Source organism: Mandrillus leucophaeus, unplaced genomic scaffold (assembly GCF_000951045.1).
Source record: "Mandrillus leucophaeus isolate KB7577 unplaced genomic scaffold, Mleu.le_1.0 Scaffold884, whole genome shotgun sequence".
Lineage (NCBI taxonomy): Eukaryota > Metazoa > Chordata > Mammalia > Primates > Cercopithecidae > Mandrillus > Mandrillus leucophaeus.
In genome coordinates, this window is record NW_012109630.1 from 1,020,292 (window position 1) to 1,043,127 (window position 22,836).

The window sequence follows — 22,836 nt, forward strand, 5'->3', positions numbered from 1 at the left end:
GATTACTAGTTTGTTCCCAACAGACTTGAATTTATTCACTTACTATCTGTGGGACCATGGCAGTTTTATTATTGCTCTGACATATTTTCTGCATTTTAACAACAGTGATATTGTGACTCCCCAATTTAGAGGTCTGTAGTGAAGATCAAATAAAGTAATATATGTAAAATTCATAGCACGATGTCCTCTCCATTCATTGTGAGCACTCAATAATAGTAAGCTGTTGTCATCATCATTACAAGCTTGGGTTAGTGCTCACATCCGTGACTAGCTTCTAGCTCAAAAGAAACAGTGTTGGTATGTTATTTTTCCTACGACTTTGGACTAGCCAGACTCTACAAGAATATAGAGTTCATACACAGAGATATTATAAATAAAAGAATGATGAGTATATGAGTTTCAGCTACAAGAAACAGAAGACCCAACTAAAAGTGCCTTAAATAATAAAGAAATTTTATTATTTCACATATTAAGAATTCTTTTATAGAGGTAGGGTGGTACGGGGTTCATTATTCAGAAGCTCATGAATTTCACCAAAAGCCTAGGCTGTTTCTATCTTTATTTTCTGCTATCCTCAATGTGTCTGTTAGTCTCCCCAGACTTGCCAAATGGCTACAGCAACTTCAGGTAAGCTTCATATAAGATTGTTCAAAGATTGGCTGAAAAGATATCTCTTCTTTATGTCTGAAGACTATGGGAATGTCTTCCTAGAAGATGTTGCCTCATGTTCAGTGATCACAACTGCATCTCTTGTCCATTCACAGAAGTTGGGAGTGGAAAGGCTGTTAAGAGTAGGTAACTGACAGTATCTGTTACACGGAGGATGAGAAGTAGGTGTTGGAAGTAGCATTGGAAAGGTTAATCGATTAACAAATAATTACTGTACAGCATCTACTACAGAAAACAGTTCTATGAATATTTGAGAAAATTAAAAAATGAAGATGGCAATATGCAGTTAAGAAAAATAAATGATAATTTTTATGAAAAAAGCAAAAATACCAGCAGGGACACAGAATTAAGTAAAATAAGAAAAATTTACAGAATTTTAAAACAATATTATCTTATTAGTTAGGTATAGTGAATGTCATTATTCTATGCATATCTCCCCTTTATCTTTAATTACATTTCCCTCAAGGGAAACAACACTCATTTTATTTTCAGTATTAGCATACCACATGGCTTAGAGGCTTTTGTTTGTTTGTTTGTTTGTTTGTTTTTTCTGGTTGCTACCTGGACACTAACATTTTAAAAATAAACGGGAACCCTAGAAAAGTTAAATTATCTGCATTACACAATTTGAAATTCAAGAGGAAAATCATAATGATAAACTAAGCACTTAGCATGCATATATAATATTGTGCTTGCATTCTTAGGCTTACTGACAAATGATAAGTATACAAACACTTACGCAAACAAGGAGGCAAATTACACTTTAGTTCAAAGCCATCACAGAAGCCATAAAATTCCTGCCTGTGCATTTTTGAACTTGAAAATACTGATGATTTATATACCATGTATTAAATCAAAATAGTCATCAAGAGAGTGACCGGTAAATATTTAATGGATTTGTGAACATTAGACCTATTATTTTTAACTTGTTTCCATTATAGTTAAAAGGAATACTGAAAAAAAATTCACAGTGGTGTTTTCTGCTGAAGACACCATGTTTTTTAAAGGCTCTGAACTCATAAAAATTTTAAAGCTAATAGCAACCTTATAAATTATTTCATCCTGCCTCCTAATTTTACTAATGAGATCCAGGTAGATAGAGGTTGAGAGACTTTTTTTCAGGTCATTTAGCTGGTTAGCTGCTTGCTAGGACTGGCTTCCTCTCTTTGCAGCCTGCATTTGGACCTTTTTCACAGGATTTTTCTATTTTCTTCTCTAATGTGTTATTCTTGATTTTTTTTTTCTCTTTCTATGTTAGACAAATAGCATATATTAATATTTTACTTAGATTTAAACAACTTCTTGTGGAAACATAACCATGGAGAGATGAATTTTGTTTTAGTTATTATGTTTCACTTGTGCTCTAATACCTGTGAAGAGTATTTCCCCCATAGCTGGGAAATCTAAACAACAGTGCTGTTTCTCACAAGCACCCCTTCCTCAGTGTTATCCAAAGGCATATTTAACATCATAAAAGAATGAGTACCGTAATTATATTACTGAAAAGAAAATCAAAGTGTTTCAAAGTCCCTTTCCCAAAAGCTGTGTATAGTCCCTGCAGGAAGATTGGTCTGAATAAAGACCTTACCTTCCAATCCTTGTCCCTGCACTAAAATCTACCACTTCTCTTTCCTTCAAAGTAAAATGCCCACAAGGGGACATGGCCCAACATTATCTTCTGAATACACCTCTGGGTCTACATTGCTTAAGTCATCTGCTTGATATGAGCACATCCTTTAGGCAGTTTCCACTTTGTCTCATTACTGTTCATGTCCATTTCCTATGCTGGTAAAATCAACTAGCTATTTCCCATTCAGTGATTCATTCCTTCAACAAATATTTGTTGAACACCTGGTGTATTCCTGGCAACCTAATAAGCTCTGGGGATATTTTGGTGAGCAAGAAAGACGTATTTTCTTTCCTTACAGAGTATTTAGTTCAACAGGGAAGGCAGGCAATTAGATAACTAAGCTCAACGTGCTATTTGCTCTGAACCAGAAATTATGGAGTATGATGAGAGCACATAACAGTGACACCTAATACAACTTCCAGAGGAAGTTACTTTTAAATTGGATACTGAAGGCTGAGCAGGGAGTTCACAGGCAAAACGGGCCAATTTCATTTTCACAATTTTGTTTTGAACTTCTTTATTTTTCAATAAAATCATTCCTAAACTAATATTTTAAAATCTAGAAGCTTTTCATTTGGAAACTCTGTTAAGTCTTTTGCACCAGGATTTTGCTGCCACATCTTGATTTCTGCATTTCCTAGAACTGAATCTGAATATCTGAATTCAATTTCTGCTGTGGCTGTGGTTTCTCAAAGAAGGATCACTAAGAATCACTTAGGCCAGGCACGGTGGCTCAGGCCTGTAATCCCAACACTTTGGGAGGCCGAGGCGGGCGGATCACGAGGTTAGGAGATCAACACCATTCTGACTAACACAGTGAAACCCTGCCTCTACTGAAAATACAAAAAATTAGCCTGGCGTGGTGGCACGCACCTGTAGTCCCAGCTACTCAGGAGGTTGAGGCAGGAGAATCGCTTGAACCCGGGAGGCGGAGATTGCAGTGAGCTGAGATCGCGCCGCTGCACTCCGGCCTGGGCGACAGACACTCCGTCTCAAAGAAAAAGAAAAAGAATCACTTAAAGTAGTATTTAACTTTGAGATTATAGGGTCCACTCTAGTTCCACTGAAGTATAATCTCTGGGGGACGTGGGAGAGCCCTCAAATTTGCATGATTAACAAATTCCATTCATACACACTGAAGTTTAAGACTTATTGGCTGCCATCATTGAATGTATATACAGAATGTAACTAAACTCTTCTTCCCCAATTTTCTTCTAATTGTCTCAAAATGGAGTATATTTGCCCTTTCATGGGAAAGCTATGTCTGGCTGTCCAAATGCCAAAAAACTCACCTTGATTATTTTCCCATTGCATTACCCTAAGGCACTATGTTGGTATATAAGCATTTCTTGGGACTAAAATGACACATGCCTAGGGCAATCACCGGTTATTACAGCCCTCCTACTTGGGAGAAGTAGCAACTAGAAAGATCAGTGTTCGAAATTCCTGTTTCGCCTACCTGGAGTTGTATATTTTTATCTAGGAAAATAAAATCACAGTTACACTAAGTAACAAGCCTCCGGCCAACTCAGAAAACTGGGGCAAAGTTTATCGAAGTACCCTAGAGTTTTTGATCCAAGATCCAATAGTTTACCAAGTAAATCATTATGATGCCAAAGTATATTGTATAAAACCATTACTTTAGTTAGGATAAGAGTAGCCTGCTATGAAAATGGCATCCATTGATAATTCAGTGACTGAAGGAAGATTCAACATTACAGTGTTTTAAGTTGGGGAGAGTCCCTGCTCTATATAGTTTTTAAGTGATCAAGCTTCCTCTCGTTGGTGCTCCTCCTTTCTCTGGGACATTTTAATTCTCTGAATTGTAAGTCAGGTTGCTATAGATTCCAGTTGGTGGGGAGGAGAAGAAGAGCATGGAGAAAGCCCAATAAATCCATGCATGATTTCCATTCATAATCTAGAAGTGAAAACCTAGTCTTGTGGTCATATATAATTGACATAGAAGCTCAGAAATGTAATCCCTGACTGGTTGGGTGGATGACCAGCTCCAATTGTGGAAAAAGGGAAGAAACAGATAGTGATATAAAACTAGCAATCTCCATAACTGTACTTTAGGGATGCAAACTGAATCGTTATGCTTTCGCCATAGAGGGGATTACTGGCCCTGCGAGGGGTAGAGGGGGTGCGGCTTGTATTTTTTTATAAGCATAGAAATTAATTCATTTAATAAAAAATGGGACATATTCCGTTCTGTAAAATAGTTCTGTGCCATTTATCTATTGCTGCTTAACAAATCACCTCAAATCTTAGTGACTTAAAACAGAGATCAGCAAACATTTTCTGTAAAGGGGAAGAAAGTAAATATTTTAGTCTTTCCAGGCCATATGGTCTCTGTTGTAACTAGTCAACTCTGCCACTGTAGTGTGAAAGCAATCTTAGACAATACACAAGATCATTCAGTGGACTGGATTTTGTCCATGGGCGGCCAATCCGCAGTTCCAAACAAAATTTTTATTTTATTTTTGCTCATGAGTCTGTGGGTGATAAATTGGTACTCCAGTTAGCAGACAGGTCATCTAGGGCTGAATGGTCTACAGTGACCTTGCTCATATGTCTGGTGTTTGGTCCAGGGAGCCTCAGCTGGTATGGTTCATCTACACCCAATGTGGTCACTCCTCCCAGCAGCTAGCTCAAGCTTTTTCACATGGCGGTCTCAGGGCAGCAAGGACAGCAAGCCCTAATGTGCACGTGTTTGTCAAACCTCTGCTCTCATCGGGTTTGCTAGTGTCATATTGGCCAAAGCAAGTCAGCTGGCAAAGCCAGATTGAAGGGGGAGGGAAATAAAGTTTAGCTCTTGATGAGAGGAACAGCAAAGTCATATTGCAAAGATGTGTTCATATAGGGATAGAAGAAATTGTTTCAATTATCTTTGTAAACAACCTACCATAAAGTCTTTGAAGTAACGAAGGACTTACATTTCAAATCAGCTTCAGTAGTTCTTTTTCTCTACTAGAAAATTACTTAGATTCTTAAAATATTTTTAACAATAACATGATCTTTACAATTTATAAGCTGTATCAGAAAATGCATATGTATGACATTTTAAAATATTACAAATAATTAAATTCCAAGGCCAGAAATGAAAAAACAATCTTAAGAATAATTCAGATTGAAGACTACCTAGATGAGAGTTTTTAAGTAGGCAACTAAGCAGGGTTATCTCTAGACTGTTTAATCTTTCCTTAAATTTATTTCCTGCAGTGCCTACCTTTAAAGTTTCAAGTTACACATACTGTCTGTCATCATGATAGACACAGTGGCCTCCGGCTCAGAATTTTCTGTGAGAGCGTTCTGAACAGTGGGGCGTACAGCTAGCATCAGTCCTCATATTAACTTATCAAGAAATTTTGAAGAACTGAAGCCATGAATTTAATCTAATTCGGGGAAGTGGGTTAAAACTTCAAGAAGTGCCCTTAAGCTTCTCTCTCTATATATATGCTGTCTCTTATACACATCTAGATGTGTATAAGAGAGAGAGAGAGAGACAGAGAGAGAAGCTTATATATATCACTGTAGGAAACGGAGTTTTTTCTAAATTAATCATACAGAAGAAATTTACTATTCAAGTATTAGTAACTGTTTATCTTCTATACAAAAATCTAACAATATTTAGGAGAAACCATTTCATCTATAAAGTCAGTAAACTAATTTTTACAAGTCCTCCTCTCCTGGAATTTTGATGAACTATTTGAATTGCTTTCTAGGATGTTAGAAATGTGAAACTGTTCTATGTTCTATATACAATAGATTGAGTTATAATACTACAGTGCTACCATTATTGATGTTTACTATGTACCAGGAATCATATGAAATATATCATCCAATGAAAGGTTTTCAGAATCTTAAGTGAACTTGTCATATTTAATTTTCCGTTTCAGATGAAAAAAGGAAAAAAAAAACCCTTTAGATTCATAAAGGTTAGGAAACTTGTCCAAGGTCCAGCGGTGTTCTGGTAAGCTGGCACATAGGGAATAAAACCATGATTGCCTGATTTAGGGTGCCAATTTTAGAGGTGTAAATAATCTCATCTTGGCTGATTTCAAACTACCAATTATGTCACTGAGCACAATGCTGGGAAGAGATGCACACAATCAGCTATCATAAACCAGTAGGAGGTGACTCTAACACACGACTGCCAAGATCACAGATATAATAGGAAATAGGAGAGCCAGGATTTGAGCTACCAGTAGTCTACAAAGCCCATCCTCTAAATCATCATACAGTGATGCCTTCCCAACATAATAAACTACTCACCTGACAAATCATAAAAATTATGAATATCAATAGCATTTTTAATTTCAGAAACACAGATATCTTTTTACACTATTTTGGAAATTAATACAGGAAATGGTTTTTCAGAATTATACAAGTTATATGATAGAGGTCAAGGAAAAGTTTTATGCTTCCTTCATTCCGTTATCCTCTTTTTCCTTAAGCTTTCACAATTTATTTGTGTTATTTCTTATTTGCATTTTATTGCCACATTTCATCTTAAAATTCTTATGTTTGGCCCCCAACAAATTTCTTTGCTGTTTTAGACTGTTGGCTGCTGCTGTTTCTTTCCTTTTTCATTTTCATCACATATTTATTTATTTTTTTCTTACCTTATGGCACAACTTTCACACTTCGACTTGTTGATTCTTCAACATTCTGGTTTGAGCAAGCAAGAAGATGGATAGGAAGTCCTCTTACTAAAATAAGGTGGGCTTACATTTTAAAAATTGTTTACCCACTCTGTATCAGAGATTTTTCATCTGCAAATGGGGATGACATAATACTTACCTTGTACTGTATGAGTGGTTGATCAACTAAAATAAAACAAAACAATAGACTATACAAGAAACAAATATGGAAACCCTGAGATAGGGATGATGCCTTGAGAATGAATGAGATCCAAAATTATTTGATCCAGATACAAAAAAATTATTTGATGATTGATAGGGACTCATTTTAACAATTTGGAAATAATTGAACTTTTCAAATTGATAGCATTTTTTTCACAACATAAATAAAATTGTACTTGGATACTTTCTTCATTTAACCGATTTTACACCAAAAATTTTTATCCTTTGTTAGAGTAATAAAGGTACTCAAAAAAAATATTTGACATTATCATGGATTGAAAGAATGATAAATGAGAAAATCTATTTTTCCCAAATTATCTTATATGTGTTAAGCTTTAAAAAGTAAGAAAAACAATTTTGCAAATTGGAATGAATTTCTATCTGATTGGTTGAGGGGAAATTGATGAAAGCATACCTGTGATGATAGATCAATGCATGGTTACACTACACCAGAGCAAGCCAAGAGTTTTAAAACTCATCGGAATTTTCATAATTTCTTCAAATGTTTGAACTGAAGTGAGTAGATACCGAGCAAATTTTTCTCATATGCTTCTGTGAAAATATAAAGGTATGAATTAAGTGGGTTCTTTTTTTATAAAATGAGTTTCATTGTATGTTTTTTTCCAGTGTAAAGACAGAATATATCCTGTGAAATAGCTAGTTGATAATGGATTATTATCACGGTAAATAAGTTAAAAAAAAAAACTTACCTGTTGTCTGATGTGTTATTTTTATAAATCCATGGCAAAATCGAGTGGCATCTTGATTTTCTGTTGAAATTACTACTTTTATTATGTAGATTATGTAGCGTATCCTAGAGTTTTGAAGAGTTTTACAAAATGGTAAGAATTTTTTTTGCCTAATGCATTTGCAAGTACCTCTAGGCAAATGAAAAAAAAAATGGATAAAAAATAGAGACAATTTTGAAGATTGAGGTTCGAATATATTAAAACCAGCAATAGAAGCAATATGGAACTCTGAATCAGGAAATACAGCCAGGAGTGAATTCGATTTAAATAGTGGTTAATTATAATTAAACTTCAAACAAAATTTGTGAATCATGTATAAGGCCACTAAATGGAATATATAACAAAGTTTGGATTTTGTGTCTTTTTATTTACTTTTTCTTCCTCAGCTCCCATCCTGACATTGGTGTTGTCCTATGAGAGGCCCTTTCGTATGACAAACAGAAGATAGTTTAAGACTATAGTAATGTTAGGGGCTAGAAAGGAATCTTGGGGAGAAAAAAAATCATTAACTCAAAATTTAACCAGTATCCTTCTAAAAGATGGAAAGTGATGATGATGGCATAATTGCTGCCTCAACCTAAAGAAAATAAAGCTATTGAACAAAATACCTCTGTTCTTTCCAAAGCTAAGTGATTTTATTTACTGTTCGAATGGCTTTACTTGTTAATTTCATCGCTCAGCAGACAGAAAGTGCACCTTGGCAATAACATCATCATATTGGCTTTTTTCCTTTACAATTAAAGAATTTAAATGTTTCTTCTGCATATCACATTACACTAGACATACATGTTATTTCTCTTAAAATTTTGTTGTTACTATAAGGTGTGAGCCTCACTTATTAATACATGGTAATCGACAGCTTTTTTTCTTTATTCAAGGAAAGTATGGGAATGATCAGTTTTTGCATAAAACTTTAGGCTGTAGTAAATCCTGTTTCTCTCATAATTCTGGGTTAGATTTTATTGACCTGTAAAACACATGACATTTTAGGAGCTTGTAGTAATTTATTTTATCTGTAGGAAAATGTATCACCGATGAGTATTAAATCTAAACATATTCTAGTTTAAACAGATGGTAAAACAGAAGTAGTGAGAAAGCTAAATAAATAATAAATAAATTAAAGAGAAGTCAGGATTAGTCACAAAGTGAAAATGAAAGCTCTAATAATGACAAGGTTGTGAACAAAACATTTAAAGAAAATGCAAGACACATAGCTTGGATATCTAAATTCTATTTCTTCATAATTTTCTTGGCTTCATTTTATTATGAAATTATCAAATTTAGTTCAATGAATATAAAACATGCTGAACTTATGAGGAGTGATACCAAGATGATCTTGCAACATAAACATCGGTTTTGTAGGTCCTTAATATAACCTCTATATTGTCAAGATGTTATATTTGATAGTTTTAATCCTTCAATGAAGACTACTATAATTCCCCAAAGTTAACTTTGTTTATATGAACAACCCATTTTAATATTAGACCATGCTTTTTATTTTAAGCATTTTATTTTTATATTAATTTCAATTTCCAGAAAACAGTTGATAATGTTTAAATTGATCATTTTTAGGGAATGCATGGTTTGTCATAAGCAACATAAATAAACACATTAATTGCCTTATCATACTTTTATCTGACAGATGGGTCCCCAGGGATAGAGCCTAACCTTTTATTTTGACACCTGCCACATTTTGCCAGCCCTGACCCTTTTTTCTTTGCCAGAATGTCACTGTGTTCACCATGGTTGCACTAATCTCCAGCTTTTAAAAGGCATAATATTGGAACCCTTCTGAGAATCACTGCTATCCATCAGCTGATACTACAACATAAAGATTTCACAGATCTATCCAACACCCCTTCTCTCCTGTGATTCAAGCACATTTTCTTTTATTTCTATGACCTACTGGCTCAGTAAGATTACATGGAGCTTGTTTTAATCTAAAGCCACATATTGTTAACATCTGACACAAACCATTTAATTTAGCAGAATTTAAAATTTAGAATTTACTGAAGAATAAAAAAAGAAGCTATGATTTCATTTTTGTACTAAAAGAAACTTTTTGACTGTGAAGCAAATATGCTATTTTAATATAGCTAAGGAGTTAAAATCTATCTGAACATTTTCCTTTTAAATAAAAAGCATCAAGGCAATAAAACATGTTTTGAAAATCACTGTGCACTCAATCTCATACCTACACCTTTGATTTCTGGTGTGATTCCAGAAGCCATTAATATATAATATGTGTCTGGGTTAGTACAACTAAAAGCACATGTCTGGCCCATTAAAGAGTGGGGTTTAGTTCTAAAAAGCTCTGCAAATCAGAGAACATACAGAGGGCAGATGAATTGTGGGAGCTCATCCATTATTGAGATAATTTGGTATAAATTTCAAGATATTTCCTACTTGAGCAAAATCAGACTATAATTAACTATGAAAAATGTTGTAATTATTATTTTTTGTGACTAAGTTAGAAACAAAGAAATAGAAAAGTAGGTATGTAGGGGATAGATTCTAGTAGTAAACAGATAGTTCCACCAGATCAACACAGTTTGGTTTACAATCTCATTGCAGAGATGTGGATGCCAATAACTTGTCTTTCAAATACGGCTTCTATTGGTTCTGAAATAAGCTTGTTTGGTATAACAGGAAAAGCCTGGGACTAATGTCCTGGTTAAGTTAAGCTTCTTGAATAATTCAGAGACATATTTGTGCCACCTAGGATATAGATGTACGTTGTAAGAAGTGTGGGATCTGTATCTTAGGACATTCAAAGAAAATGATGTTTCATGTCTTGGGCTAAAGGGTACTGGGGATAATTCTAGAATTCTAGCAACTTTATGTATTTCAGCCTTAGCACAGTTCTTTAATCTTTTTGTTGTTGTCGTTTTAGATGGAGTCTCTCCCTGTTGCCCAGGCTGGAGTGCAATGGCATGATCTCAGCTCACTGCAAACTCCGCCTCCGGGGTTCAAGTGATTCTCCTGCCTCAGCCCTCCGAGTAGCTGGGATTACAGGCATGCGCCTCCAGGCCCAGTTAATCTTTGTATTTTTAGTAGAGATGGGGTTTCACCATGTTGGCCAAGTTGGTCTCGAACTCCTGACCTTGTGACCTACCCGCCTTGGCCTCCCAAAGTGCTGGGATTACAGGCGTGAGCCAGTGCGCCTGGCCCAGCAGTTCTTTAATCTTAAGTGATCTACTATTAATATGACTCAGCTGCATTGCACATATTCCTCTTTCTGCCCTGCCCCAATCCAGCTTTCATGGATTACTCAAAGCTTCTGCTCGTTCCCATTTTAACTATGTCCAAACCTTGGAATTTCATACAAATTTTTTTCTTCACATATTATATCTAAGTCCAGAGACAAAAATATTGATGAACCCAGCTCATCTTTTGCAGCCTGACCACACAGTTCATAAATTGCCGGCCAATCTATTTTTTGGCCCCACTCCATTCAGCTGTAAATTTAAAGAGTTAGTGTTTGGGTTGGGTTGGCGTTAGGGTTAGATCCTGTGTGAGTAAACATAGCAATTTAGGTGGCAGATGTTCTGGATAAGGATGATTCTTTTAGAAGGGATATGTCATGATTGACACAAATAATACTCAAAGTGTGATCCAGAGACTGGAGCTGTTCCATGTGCTATTTGTTATCCATCCAAAACAATAAGCACATTGAGATTAACAATTTAGGAACTCTTAGAGCTATTTGTTAAAGTAATTAAATAGAGGTTTAATCTAGTAACAAAATATTTGGACTTGTGTTTTGTTTAACTTATTTTTTATTTTTCTAGTAATTCAATTATATTACAAAAAAATAATGGTTAGCAGCATATTGGGGGTGGGTGGGAAGCTGGTCTTTCACTGCAGGTATTTTGAGAGAAACCAGATTAGAAGACTCCTAGACTCTAATTATGGCGCCTTCTTAACCAATTAATAATGATCAAATCTTTATTATCAAATTATAATTCTCTGAACACTAGTTTCCTCCTAAATAAACAAGGACTATAATGGCAGTCACTCACCTTTCCAAGTTATCAGTCATGAGAAGACACAGTAGAATGAATTTTGAAAAGCTGTAAGAGGCTAATCAGAATTAAGTTATCATAAAGTTTCTTTATAAATACAAGCATACATATACATCCATATACATGTCACATGGGAGAATTAACATCCATACTCAACATTATCGTAATAAATATATTTACTTTAAATCTTATCGTTTTCCCATATAAAATGTAAGATATGCGCAGTGTGGATTTTATTGCTTGTTTCTGTTGTATTTACTAGTTTTTACAGAAGGCAATTAGAGAGCAAATTGATAAAGATGAACTTAGCACTCTGTTCTCAAAAAGTTTACAGTTTAGATGATTGCATATAAAAGTTAAATAAAAAATATTAAGCAACATAACTCTAATAGCTATTAAGAGAATTAACATATTTAATAAATTAATGATACAAATATTAAAGACCAAAGATACCCAGAGGAAGGAGAGAGGATTTAATGCTACTGTGGCCAGAGAAGCTCAGGCAGGATTTATACAGTGTTTTGAAGAATGGATAAGGTTTAGAAGGATGGAAAGGATGAATGGGGTTATTCTGGGTAGAACAAAACTTTCAAGCAAAAGTCAGAACATCTATGTAAACATATGTGTGAATATGTCAGTGTGTGTTCTGACAGAGAAATGTCAGAAAATATATGAAATTAGAAATATAAATAAATTTTAAAATCCTAAAAATCAAATTGTAAAATGCAAATTTATTTTTTTTAATTTTTTGCCACCAATGGTGTGATAGTAAGTTATTAAAACTGGGCTCCTTGAAATAAAATTCCCTTTGCATATATGTATAATTTGCTGTCATATATGTGAAATGTAAATGTTACAAATGAAAAGTAATGTAGTAAAGAATTTTCTCCAAATACAGTACATTATGCTAAATGATTTTTTAAAATCTCATAAACAATGCAAAGAATAAAAACACAATTTAAAAAATATTAGCAAACTTTCCAGTGACCTTCCGACATTGCAGCCTAATGCAAAAACACTAACTAAATAACAGGAATTGCTTCTTCTGATGGGCAACTATATAACCTTAGCAATTTTATTACTTTACAATAGAGCCACAATAATTAAATTACAGAATATTTCAGAAGTCTATGTAAATTTGGACCACTGTACCTACAGTGCCTCACTTAGAAAAGTCCACCTAGTAAAAATACCATTATTTTAAGAAGTACTGTGATATTAATAATGCAATCTAGTGATTTCAATACAGGCTTTCAGTATTTCAGCATTCAGTCATGTCATAATAATTTGAAGTACCAAAGTACTGGTAATTTTGTTAGTATATTGTTTTATTATTCTGACATTTATTACAACATACAAGTAAAATCAATGATTTAATTGTTCAATTTATACAAAAAAGACAAGCAGACAAATGGTCCACACATAATAAGCAAACATACTGTGGTGCTGCAAACTTGTTTTGCAGGAATAATCCTACTCTGATGACACATGTGTAAGGCAGTGTTGGTAGGGAAAGCGGTAACTCTGCATAGGTATCTCTAAGTATACATAACAAAAGATGTTAAGTACAAACTGGAAATGTTAAAAAAAATAGAAATAAAAATTATAGGTCTAACTGAATTTAAAATATTGCACTTCTTGAAAAGAAAAAAGGTAGTAACAAAGATCTTGCATTTATGAAAAAAGTAGGATTATCTGAAGACGAAGGAATCAAAGGAAAACATGCAGAAATAGTTTACAGTGTGCTCTACATCATTTCTCTGAGCAGTGTAGATGTGAAAAGAATTTTTGGAGCAGTTAGAAAAATTACAACAAAATTTGGATCAAATGAAGCTTTGCTTCTTTACATCACAAATCTATAAAACCAAAGAACATTATTTTGCTTTCAATTATCTTGTTTTTTCCACTTAATCTAGTATTTGGTTTGCTATTTTAATAATACTTTAATTGAATCTATGAATAATTTATACTGGAATGACATTTAATATTCCCATACTATGTACTATAAATTTACATTTTTGCTTTTTGCATTCCTCCTTGTAATGTATTCGTAAACGTTTGCATTTGACATGCATGAAGTATTTATTTATTTTTATTTTTTATTATACTTTAAGTTCTGGGATACCTGTGCAGAAGGTGCAGGTTTGTTACATAGGTACACACATGCCATGGTGGTTTGCTGTACCCTCCAACCCATCATCTACATTAGGTATTTCTCCTAATGCTATCCCTCCCCTAGCCCCTCACCCTCCAACAGGCCCCTGTGTGTGATGTTCCCCTCCCTGTGTTCATGTGTTCTCCTTGTTCAACTCCCACTTGTAAGTGAGAACATGCAGTGTTTGATTTTCTGTTCCTGTGAAATATTTAGTTAGCTTTTTTTCATTGCTTCTTAATAATATTCATATAAACTACAAGAATAAACACTTACATGGTTTGGACAAATAATGTAGGTTATTAGAATTTGAAAAATCAGTAATTTAAAATTCTTATAAATAAAAAAGTCACTGGAAGCTTTTGGACATGACCAGAGTTATGTTTTGCAAGAAGGAAGTATGTATAGAGAGTCAAGTTATATCACTGTATTTATATTCTAGACCAACATTAAATAAGAGACTATAGGCACAAAGTGAGAATCCAGAGGAGGATGAGGACGTAAGGAATACTGTTGAGGGAAAACCCACACAATTTGTCAACTCAAGACATGTGGGAAGGAGTCAGAGCCAGGCTAATATCCAAGCCTGGTTTTCTAGGATTGTGGTCCTAATATCCAAGGACTAGGAAAAAGTGTGCAGAGAAGACAGAAGCTTTTGGATGTGTGGCTTTTGAGGTGATGGTGGGATATCAGATTGGTCTTATTTTTTTCTTGTATATCTTTTAAGATAGCATTTCACCTGTCTTTTCCCCTTATACTAGACTCTTAGTCACTGGAGAACTAGGACTTTGTGTTATTGGTTGGTGTTCCCGAGATCTTCATATAGCACTTCATTCTATCATCGCAATATATATGTTGTCAGGGTGAATGAACAAATGACTAAGGTAGCTTTTACTGACATCTCTTTATCCCTGAAATTCTGACATCCCAGAGTAGGGGATCTTAAGATCAATGCTAATAAAGCTAATAAAAAGACTAGAATGTTGGTTCTCAGCCCTGGATGCACACTGGAATCACTGGGAGGATTTTGAGAAACACTAATGCTCCACCTACAGAGATTCTGATTTAATTGCCCTGGGTGGGATTCACTAAACGGTATTTTTAAACGTTCCCCCAGACAATTTGAAGTACACCCAAAGTTAAAAACTTTTGAGCTACAGAGTAAGTGTAGGCTGGGGAAACTTGAATTTTTAATTTAGTTTAAGATTAATTTTCATATACTATATTTACCCCAACAATCAAATCCACCCAAATTAATCTTCTCACTGTCGCTGTGCAATGGAATTTAATACCTAATAGATAATGTACATAGAAGAAAGAACTGATCTTAATAGAAAACTTGACTTTTAAAATCTGTATGTAATTATCTGAGATTAGAATATTCAAAAAGAATATGTTACAGGACCAGAAAGCAAACCATCACAATATATGCTTGGATTTTTTATTCTATTCATGCAGTTATCTATTCATTTAACCAACATTTATATCAATTATGTTTTTGTTGGTTAAAATTAGAATTTTAATTAGTACCAACATGATTCCAAATCAGGCTATTTTAAATTTTAGAATGTATTGGTCCTTAATACACATTATGTGATTATTAACAGTATTGATTATCTGGAACCCTGGTAAGACCTTCAAGGTCATTATGGATTTTGAATCCTCGAACTATGCTTTAAAGACCATTACACTGCACTTACTGAGGGAGCGGATCCAATTGAAGTAGACGTTTCTAACTTTTTAACGTTCTTAGTATTTTGTCTTGCTCTCTCTTTAAACACAGATATAACACGTATTTCGAACCACTTTTTACATTTTACATCTCACCAAGCAGTCAATGAATATTAACTAATCCTTCTTGTTTTAGAAAACAATTGAATGTTTTTAATAACACATTGCTGACTCAGCACCCATTAATTCATTTTGAAATATTAACTGATTTTTTTCCTTCATAGGTTCCTGAAGTGAAACAAGAAAATATTTAGGTTTTTTTCCCTAAAATCTGTCTAAAAAAATCTGAAGCCTTCTAGGAATGGAGAGGACTCAGACTATACTTAAATATTTGAGAGGGCAATTCCTTAAAATCTAACCGTGTACCACTCCCCAACCACCGCCCAGGCTTGCTGAGTGTGTAGTAGGTAAATAGAAAATGCTATAAACAAGTTCTCTCTCTTTAGAAACATACAAGGGATGGAGTAAAGTGAGCCACGATAAAGAGGAAATCAGCCAGGAATAAGAACTATGCAATAGATGGTTGCAAGCATGGGCGTAGAAGCCAGGCAGCCTGGCAGTGGTTGGCTAGAAGGAAATCTAGTATGGAGACTGTGTGATCATCTCAAGGGGAAAAGTGAGGCTTCCAGACCTGGGGCCTGGGCAGAATCTGCGATGCCTGGTCCAGTGCAGAAGACTTGGGCATGGGAGCCAGGTAGCCTGGGTTAAAATCCCAGCTCTGACACTCGCCAGATGCGTAACCCAAAGTCAGTTATTATTGTCTTTGTAGCCTAAACTATAAAAATGGCAATAAATGGACTGCCCACCTCATTAAACTGTTGTATGGATTAACTAAGTTGTGGGTGCTGGAAAGAAATGGAATCTTACCAAATCTCCCGTCTCCCCACATCCTTCACATTTTTTTCCTACCTGGGCTTCTATGATGCTGCCTCATCCTTATTCCCTACTACCACTTTGATCATTCTTCAAACTCAGCTTGTGCAAGACCACTGTTTTTAAGAGCTATCTTTTGGACAACTCTCAATGTCATGGCATCCTATGAAGTCCCTACCACCTGCTTAAGAAACTTCAAGCTTTGTCTCCTACTGTCTATGCTGATTTTTTTTTTAATGTTTCTTTGCGCAGTCCCTTTAGATGAACCTTACACTTGGATGGCCCACCAGGCTTTTGATTCGGCATATTTCTTCTCAGTTTATCATTCTAGCACTGCAGTGCTTGCTGTGGATGGCTGCTACTCAACCCTCTGCACTGGACCAGGCATCTCAGATTCTGCCCAGGCCCCAGGTCTGGAAGCCTCACTTTTCTCTTGGGATGATCAACCAGCCTCCATACTAGATTTCTTTCTAGTCCAGCACTGCTTAAAGGATCAAAGACCCTCTGGTTCTCTTATTCCCCATATTCACCCAATCTCCTTTTTCTCCATGATTTCAACATTCATAGATAGGCTAATGGAAATAATGATTTAAGGTTGATTGACTGCTACCATATACCAAGCACTGTTTTGAGACAGACAATATTATTTTCCTTACAGAAGTGGCGAGTAACATAATCAAGTCACAAAGCAAAGGAAAGACTGACAGTCCCAGTCCCTATGCTGGGCGTATACTGAGTACGAATTTTAGAAGCAGAGTCACTGTCTGGATGGGAATCCTGCTTGGTTTGGGATCTGCATGACCTAAGGTAAACTATTCAGCCGGTCTGTGACTTGGTTTCTAGTTTGTAAAATGGGGATAATTATGCATCTCCAAAAGTTTGTTTAAGTGAGTATTAAGGGTACTAGCATGTGCTAAGCAATTAGTACCCAGCACTTAGAAAGTGCTCTAATAGCTAGTTATTATTATTATTATTATTTTCTTTTCTTTTCTTTTTTGAGACAGGATCTCCCTCTGTCACCCAGGCTAGAGTGCAGTGGCATGATCTGAGCTCACTGAAGCCTCAACTTCCCAGGCTCAAGCAATCCTTCCACCTCAGCCTCCCAAGTAGCTGGGACCACAGGCACGTGCCACCATGCCCGGCTAATTTTTTGTATTTTTTGTAGAGAAGGGGTTTTGCAATGTTGCCCAGGCTTGTCTTGAACTCCTGAGCTCAGGCAATCGGCCTGCCTTGGCCTCTCAAAGTGCTGGTATTACAGGCGTGAGCCACCACGTCCAGCCTAGTTATTAGTATTATTACTACTGTGTACTGCCTCTCATGATGTCCAAATCACTATCTTTGTTCCAAATTTCTCAAATTCCAGGCCTATTTATCCAACTGTACTAGATGCCTGCATATTTTACAAATGTCTCAACTTACTATTATCTCTGTAACTTATTATTCTAGTATAACTTACCTTGGTGAATATCACCATCACACCATGCACTGAAGTCACTCAAAGCTCCTCCTTTTTAATCAATTAACCTCAAAGATGGATTTTCCCCATATTTTCCCAGCCTTATATCTTATCCATCTTCCTTCCTCTCACCCTTACCTAAAGCACACTCATTTCCAGTAATTTTGAAATACTTAATGTTAGTTCATTTCATTGGAAAAAAAAAAAAAAAGGGACCCTAAGGGAACCCTACTGTATGCTAAGCAAGACACTGATGGTGCAAAGATGAACAGGACCTAATCTCCGCCTTCAAGAATTTCACAGTCTAATTAGGAAGACAAAAACATTAACAAACAATTGAATACAATGTGGCGAGGGCTTACAAAACATAGGCGAATGTGTTAAGGGAAGGTAGAAGAGATTATAGAGGTGAAGAAGGCAGTATCAGAGCTCAGTCTAATTTGACAAACAACACGGTACCCGGCTCGTGGTAGGTGCTGGGGATATTGTTTATGACTTGGAGACTCTATGGGAAAGGAAAGCATCAAAATATATTTTAATATAAAGTAGTGAATGCTAAGATAGAGGGAGGCACAGCGTGTTCTCAGAATGCCATCAAGATATTTGTAGTTCAGGAATAAGAAACTTGGAGAGTAAGTCAGGAAGTTTAGTGATTGTTCATACAACTTCCTCTGCTTGATCTAACTTCTCTCATTTTGTTTTTCTGGAGAAACCCATGTGTAAGATTCCAGTTATTACCTTCAGTTTGAAGCTGATTCCAAGTGCTTTTGATCCTCAGTGTCCTGTTCACCCCACCCCACCCTCAACATTTTGTCTCTCTTTGACCACTGATCTGTGACAGCAAATGTAACTTATTTTTTCAGCTTAATGATTTACACAGCCATTTCCCTCTCAATCTATTATCAAGTGTGTTGTGGAGAGTTTGCCATAAAAAAACTCATATTTCTTAGAGTAATCCAATGAATTATTACATTATTGTTAAATCACTTGTCATGCATATTTTCTTCATTGAACATATGAGCCTTTGCCCAGTGTTTCCTACATGCTGAACACTGAAAAATCATACCTACCAGAGCTGGTGAGCTCTCATTCATGTGTCATCTTTGTATACTCTGGAAAGGAGCTGTGTTAGTCAGCTCAGCACAAAATATCATAGACTAGGTAGCATAAACAACAGAAATTTATTTTCTCACAGTTTTGGAGGGTGGAAGTTTGGGATCAGGGTGCCAGCTTGATTGGGTTCTGGCGAGCCCTCTTCCTGGCTTGCAGAGGCTGCCTTTGTGCTGTGTTTCCACATCACGCACACATACACACAGACACACACACACGCACACACACGGAGAGAGAGAGAGAAAGAAAAAGAAAGAAAGAGAGAGAAAGAGAGAACTTGCAAACTTTCTGAGGTTTCTTATAAGGGCACTAATCCTGAGGGCCTCGCTCTCATGATCTCATCTAAACCCAGTTATCTTACAGAGGCCCCACCTCCAAATACCATAATACTGGAGGGAAGGGTTTCAACACAGAATCTGAGCAGGGGATGCGAGGACAGTTCAGTACAGAGCATTCCACCCAAACCATCACCCACATGGATTTGCAGGATAGCCTCACCCTTTCCACCCTGTGGGGTTACCGGCCCCACCCCCTAGCTCTGACAGGCTTGAGTCCTCTGAGTGGTTCTGCCTCCAAAGAGCTGAGTGGAGACTGTCCAACCTGTTGAAACTGAGGCTGTGGCTCTGGCTATCTCTGAATTGCCTTAGGGACCATTTTTTCCTCTCCTTGAAAAATAGTGCAGGTTCTCAGTCAAACAAGCAAACCAGCCCATCATGTCTAACCCAAGAAGTCTCGAAGCCTTCATTCTTTTTGTCCCATCTTCATCCCCTTCAGTTCAAACTGGCAGAATTTCTGCTCACATAATCTCATAAATTCTTATCAAATGGTTGTCCAGTCACACTCTTAGTGTTCTCTTCAGAACAAGATTTTTTCATTTTTTAATAATATGGATAAGCTGAGAATTTCCCAAATCTTCAAGTTCTGGTTCCTTTTTGCTGAACAATTTCTTCTTCAACTTATCTTTTTTTTTTTTTCATTTCAGCAGAAAAGGTCAGGACCAAACCAGCTGCTCCTTAGTCAGATTGCTTAGAAATGTCAAACATTTAATTTCATCACTCACAAGTTCTACCCTCCCCAAAAAACTAGAATACAGTTCAGCTAAGTTCTTTGCCATTTTGTAACAAGGATCACCTTTCTTCCAGTTTCCAGTAACATATTCCTCAATTCCATCTACGCCCTCACCAGAATCACCTTTACTGTTTATATGTTTAGGATGCACCTGAAAATTCTTCCAGCCTCTACTCACTACCCAATTCCAAAGCCATTTCCCCATGTTTAGGTATTAGTTACAGTAGCACTCCCATTTCTTGGTACCAAAATTTGTCTTAGTTCAGGGTGCCATAACAAAATACCTTAGACTGGGTGGCTTAAATAAGATAAATTTCATTATCTCACAGTTTTAGAGGATAATGTCCAAGACTACAGTACCAGCAAAGTAGATTTCATTCTGAAGCCTCTTCTGTTTTCTCACAGATGGTTGTTATCTCACTGCATACGCACATGAACTCTTTGTGTGCTTGTGGGGTAAGAGAGAGAGAGGGCCAGCTCTCTGGTGTCTTCTCTTTTCAGGGTACTAATCAGGAAGTCCCCACAGTCACGACCTCATCTAAACCTGGTTATCTCCCAAAGGCCCCATCCCCAAATACCATCACATTGGAGATTAGGCTTCAACATATGATTTTTGGGGGACATAATTCAGTTCAAAGCAGGTGCCTTCCTTAAGACACTTTATGTCCATCTGTAGGCAATTTGTCATAATAAACTAATTTTAATAGAACAAGGTGTTCCACTGCTATCTGCCAGGAAATTGTTGTAGTAATCCCTAAATCTGCAAAGTCTACCATGTGCAAAGTCTCCAGGAGCAAAGTCTCCAGCTCCTCTGGAGTTACACAGTAAGCAACCTACACAATTATTTGCCGTCGTCCAGGTTATTCCTTCCTTGTCCTCAACTGACAATTTTTATGTATTATAAAGAAAATAAATGCTTCAAAAATCTACTAAATCAGAAATCAGATGTTTAGATAAGTAAACTATTTACTCCAAAATTAGTACAAAGAAAAGACCATCTTAATAAATAGTGTAGTATATGATTTCAATTTGACAAGACACAATACAGTGTGACTAAAAAACTGGGCTATAAAAAGTGATAACTTTTTGCTGAGTTTGAGTACTATAATTATTAAGAAAATCCGTTATTTAATAAAAGCAGCTGAGAACCTGTCAGATTCAAAATCACAAGGTTGAAATTGACCTAAATAGGTCCACATGTTGGTAATCCTATTTCCAGAATGGACCATCCTTAAGTCACCCAAAATAAATGAATATCTTGTTAAATACAGATTAACAATTGATCCTAGAAAATATCCTCCTTGTATTTAACTTAAATCCATGGTACTTAAAATTTAACTTCTTTTCTCTTGTTCTGTCAGTGTCAGAATGAATGTTGCAGCAAATATGAAGTGCCTAGAATGCAGCAGGAACTCTGTAGATGGTAAAACAAAAATTAATTCATGTAGAACCCTTCTTATTAATGTATTTAAAATACTTTTCAGGCTTCCTTCTTTTCTGACAAGTTACACTATTAACTTTGTACAAGCAAATATTAATAATCAACTAGTTGATTATACAGTCTGAAATTTTCTTTTTAAAATATGAATATGGCAGACCATGATCTTAGGTTTCTATTACAACACAACCTGCAGACATGCAAGATTTAGCAAGAAGGTATTAACATTGTAAATAGTATTACTTTCAAATCTACAGAAAATGGCTTTCTAAGATTTGTGCCAATCATTCATTTTTAAAAATTGGGAATGCCGGCCGGATGTGGTGGCTCATGCCTGTAATCCCAGCATTTTGGGAGGCGGAGGCAGGGGAATAGCTTGAACCCTGGACGCGGAGACTGTGGTGAACTAAGATCATGTCATTACACTCCAGCGTGGGCAATAAGAGTGACACATCATCTCAAAAAAAAAAGTTGGGAATGACTAGATTTAATAATTTGAGGAAATTTTTTAAAAAGAAAATGAGCAGTACCTTTTCACCACCATGGGCTCCTTTTACCTATTTTCTTTTTCTAATTATGTCATATTTTCTAATCTTTTCTCAATATTTTACAATAAGTCTTTTTCCATTCAGCTTATCTCCACATAAAAATAGAACACATAAGAATTTCCCACAATTATCTTTTCTTTCTTTCCTTCAGATTATTTCCTTCATCATAGATTATTTTAGATATATTAGAGTACTTAATGTGTTTGGATTACTACAAGAATAATTGTGCATAGGCCCAATTCTGTATTGACTGGTTATCTTCAGTTTTATGTAGTCCTATTAAAAGCAGATTTTTTTTGTTTTAGTTCTTAACATTTCATGTGCAGAATATTTGTGCTATTTCATGGTAGTTTTACCTTTAATTATGTTGGCGCATTTTGTGTATTTCCAGTTTTAAAATTGTATAAAAATAAAAGGATCCTTAACCACTGCAGTATAAGAGTAGGAGGGGTGGCCGGGCGCGGTGGCTCAAGCCTGTAATCCCAGCACTTTGGGAGGCCGAGACGGGCGGATCACGAGGTC

General features: G+C 35.9%; 1 long non-coding RNA gene across 1 annotated transcript in view; it reads right to left on the reverse strand.

Annotated features, from left to right (window-relative positions):
- Positions 1 to 20,629: 20,629 nt before the first annotated feature.
- LOC105531414 overlaps positions 20,630 to 22,836 on the reverse strand; it is a 68,667-nt gene continuing 66,460 nt past the window's right edge. Inside the window, exon 5 of the long non-coding RNA XR_001004799.1 lies at positions 20,630 to 22,223. This is a non-coding gene — a long non-coding RNA (uncharacterized LOC105531414). The remainder of the gene's footprint in view (positions 22,224 to 22,836) is intronic.